This window comes from Perissodus microlepis, chromosome 5, assembly GCF_051167445.1.
Source record: "Perissodus microlepis isolate ML-2025 ecotype Zambia chromosome 5, ASM5116744v1, whole genome shotgun sequence".
Classification (NCBI taxonomy): Eukaryota; Metazoa; Chordata; class Actinopteri; order Cichliformes; family Cichlidae; genus Perissodus; species Perissodus microlepis.
In genome coordinates, this window is record NC_140465.1 from 25,413,277 (window position 1) to 25,417,621 (window position 4,345).

The 4,345-nt window shown below is 37.7% G+C and overlaps 1 long non-coding RNA gene across 2 annotated transcripts; it reads right to left on the reverse strand.

The window, feature by feature from the left end:
- Positions 1-1,080: 1,080 nt before the first annotated feature.
- Positions 1,081-2,317, reverse strand: LOC146387441 (uncharacterized). 2 transcript variants are annotated; one of them, XR_014800181.1, is made up of 3 exons: positions 2,145-2,317; positions 2,003-2,069; positions 1,081-1,479 (listed from the first exon to the last, which is right to left on the reverse strand). It is a non-coding gene; the product is annotated as an uncharacterized LOC146387441 (long non-coding RNA). The 2 variants fall into 2 exon arrangements; XR_014800180.1 differs by having other exon boundaries at positions 2,003-2,317.
- Between the last annotated feature and the right edge of the window lie 2,028 nt (positions 2,318-4,345).

Sequence of the window (4,345 nt, forward strand, 5' to 3'; positions counted from 1 at the left end):
CTCCATTCTGCCCTTGTTCACAAACTGCAGCTCGTTCAAAATGCGGCTGCGCGTCTCTTAACTGGAACTGGCAGGTTTGAGTCTATTACTCCAGTTCTTTCCGACCTGCACTGGCTCCCTATTAAATTTCGTATTGATTTTAAAATCTTATTGCTCACTTTTAAAATCATAAATAACACTGCGCCCAGCTATCTTACGGATCTCCTCAGCTTTTATAGCCCTGGGAGAGCGCTTAGATCAGCAGGCCAAATGCTCCTGGTGCAACCTAGATCTCGGCTCAAGACCAGAGGTGACCGCGCATTCGCCGCTGTGGCACCATACCTCTGGAATAACCTCCCTCTAGCTATTCAGGCATCTGATTCAATTCAATCTTTTAAATCTCAATTAAAAACTTATTTGTTTAGCCTTGCTTTCCCCGCCTCCTAGAGCCCGCATTTTTAGTGTACTGTAAGTTATCTTTTTCGCTTTATTAATGTTTATAATGTTTTAACTTTAAGCCTTTCGGGTTGTGCCTACTATGCCTGGTGTATTATTGGTTAGTTATGTCACCCGCCAGTATATTTTATTTGTATTTTGTATTTGTATTTATTATTGCTCTTAACTTGTTCTGTGAAGCACTTTGGCATACCTGTGGTTTTTTAAATGTGCTATATAAATAAAATTGTATTGTATTGTATTCTGTCACAACAAAAACCTTGGCTTGGGCTTAATGTACCTTTTTTTCACAAGCACACACTTTACTTTATACACTGGAAGTGGGAGATTGAAGGATATCATTTCATTTTTTTAATCCACTCCCACTTATATTAATTATTTACTTGGTGCACACACATATTGTCTACATAGGATTCCTGCAAAGGCGCATGTGCCTTTTAAGTTATCTCCAAACACTAATGGCATGGTGCTCTAAAACACTCAGCTTAATACTGTATCTTAGACATCTTAATCTTCACTAACAGACCAGAAGCTCTCATGTTGTTTGGTTTTGAATTATCAATATTCATTATGTAACACCTGCTTAGTATAGTAGGGTTAAACTTATAGACTAGATTCGAGAGGAGTACAATAAATTTGAGAGAATTGAGTGTTGAACAGCCGGCAGATTTATTACAATGTTACAGTGGTGCAATAACCCAATGTAAACAGCATAGAAAATTAACAGAAGATCAACAGAGAAGAGCGCTCTTTTGAAAATAACAACAAAATAAAATAAAATAAGTAGTCTCTTTAGACCTGACTCCTGATGAGCAGGATATTGGGAGTTCAACTGTTTCCCAGAGAAACAATCCGTATGAAGTAAGCAGTCTTTGCTCTTGCTTATCTGAAATCCTGCGATTCGAAGTAATTCAGACTGTAGCTCTACTCCTGCATCCAGAACAGCTGGCCACACTGCTTTTGGATTCGCCAAGAGTTTTCACAGGGTCTGGCTCGCCATCCATATCCAGAACCACTTCAGATCCAGGAACACAAAAAACCAGTCTGCACATACAGTACAGAGCAATAAACAAAATAGTTCTTAACAGTTTTTCTAAATAAAATGAGATCTCATAAAGTTTTCAAAATCAAGTACACTGTTGTTTTAACATTGTTCTGTCTCTATGAATTCCTTTTGTATTGCTTTACAGCATTACAATCAATTGTATTTATATACCCCTTTTTAAGGCATATGTAATCACATCATGAAATGTTTGTAACGTAAGTAGTTTTAAATAACTTATTTACATGAATTAACCTATAACTGAAATGACAAAGTGCAGAAAAGGCACTGGACAACATTTATGGCTAAAAGAAAAGTGCATCCTGCATTAGTTTTGCGCATTTGTGAAGATGCCCAATCAAATAGACAACAAAATAAAATACGACATTCCATTTCACACACAATTCAAGTACTCCGACTGGTTTTAGCTTTTTTTAGACAATACAGAATTCGCACTGTTGCAGTGTTTACCACATGTAAAATTAGCATAAGTTTTCCTGCTACTTATCATCTCTAGTAACTCACCGGAGTTCCCAAGAAACAAACACACGCTCTGCCTGGTTTTGGTCGAGAGTAAAACACATAAAGGCCTCTGAAAAGTACATAACTTTAAGTTAGAGACTGTTGAAAATACTTTATAACACTTATTTTATACCGAAAGACTCACTGTGTAGCTTGTTAATTGCTCTCGGGTGTCTTGCTCCGTTTTGCCTAGCTTAATGCAGCAACGTGCTTTTGTTGCATTCACTGAACTACGGAAAATCAAAGTGTGTTCAAGGGGTGTCGGAAATAATAATACCAGGTAAAAACAAGAAAATACTAGTAACCATGTCTATAGGGGTTACAATTATATTCTGAATTCTCAGAGATACCCACAGACAGATGAACAAATAGCTTTAGATGGCTTACATATCTGTAAGTCCATCTGAAGCAGAGCCCTACAGAATCAACCACTTTTCTTGGAGAGACACAATAATTTATGTGAACACACATGACAAGTATCAACCAATCAGAGAGAGAGTAGATTCGAATAAACCAGCCAGATCATAATTTGCAATTGTCAGTAGCTTACACCAGCATTAGTGAGCCAGCAGTCAAAGTTACTATGGCAATAGTGTTTCAAGTAACGGACAGTGAAATCTGTATGATATTTCACTCACCACCACCCACAAGAAAAAGGTTAGAGGGTTAGAACTTAGAACTCCAAGACATGTCAACATTGTTTAAAGACTAACAGGATCACAAGTTCCTCTACAGATCTGTATTTGTTTTATGTTCCTAGTTTTAAAAATGTGTTCGGAGATAGAAAAAAAAAGACAATTTCTGCTTTTCTTTAAAAGTACTTGATTACCAGTAAATAACCACGTCTGTACGGGGAGTGAGACTGCACTCCTCTCACTCAACAACAAATCAAAAACTTTAGCGTTCACAGAGTGCCCATAGAGTATAAACTGTGAACTCATCAGCAGGTTATATAAGAATTTTTCTGCTTCTCCCACTCTGTTTGTAGTTGGTTAGGGCTGCCACGATTAGTTGACTAGTCACGATTACGTCGACTGTCAAAATTGTCGACGACTGATTTAATAGTCGACGCGTCGTTTGAAGCTTTGTAAGATCACAAAAGACGCAGGAATAAGTAGTAGGATTTAAGAGTGTAATAACGGACTGAAACAGAAGATAGCAGCACTGCGTGTACAAGGATGCCAGCTGCCGTTAAACCCCGAAGAAGAAGAAGAAGCTGTGTCCCAGAATTCATAGCGCAGCCCAGCTCAGTTTCCAACAATGGCGGCAGCTAGTTAGTTTTAATATTACTCTTATTATTCTTTCTGGGTCACAAAATAAACGTTTAACATATTTTAGCTGTGTAAAACTCAAATATCTGCTCAGTTTATCAAGACACCACATATTTTCAAAAGCGCTCGGACGTTTTCGGAGACGTCTGTTACCCACCAGCTCGATAGCTAGCCGGGGTTCAAGGCTCACTAGAGCCCGTGAGAACACCGGACTCCTGGCAAATGGTTTTCAAACCCACCGCCGTCTTTCGCTACTCAGGTTAAACATACACAAGTCACTTAGATAACTTAAAAATGTTATTGTTTGGCTTTTTGTAGTATTTTATTTGTTCCTGAGTAAATCGGTTTGGCTGAGATTAAAGTTATAGTTTTTACAGAGCTGAATAAACGTCAAGCAGACAACTGGTTATCAGAAGTGAGAGATGCTCGAGAATATACTCCGGTGTCCCGTTATATTTTAGATAGCAAGGAGCAGACGGCTGCGTTTATTAAACTCCACCGAAACAATCTGCAAATTTCATTAAAATTTAATAAACTATCATCTTGTCTTTATTTTTAGTTGGCACATACCTTAAACACTTAAAGCTGTAAGCTAATGACAGTTATATAAGAGCAGATGCATGCTGGTGCAATAAGTTGTACATTTTACGTCCAATGGATGCATGATCTGATTAGTCGACTAATCGCAAAAATAATCGGTGACTAGTCGACTATCAAAATAATCGTTTGTGGCAGCCCTATAGTTGGTCCACTCTAGACCTCCCATTCATTTAAATATAAAGAAATTTGTTTTCTGACAAATTATTTAAAATAATTCAAAAACCTGCCAGCTGATTTGTTACAAGAGCAATGTCTTTACAACAAGTGTTGTTGGAAGAGAGATCAACTGAGAAAAATAATAACAAAACACATTTAACCAAGTATAACACATACTGGGAATGTTTGCTCACTGCTATGTATAGTGTTTGATTGTAAAGGGACCAGGCTGTGTTTGAAGTGCAAAGCAATCTGTCAAAATACTTTTCTTCTTTCCCTTTCTTTCAGTGACAGGTTCCTAGCTGTAACAGTTATGCAA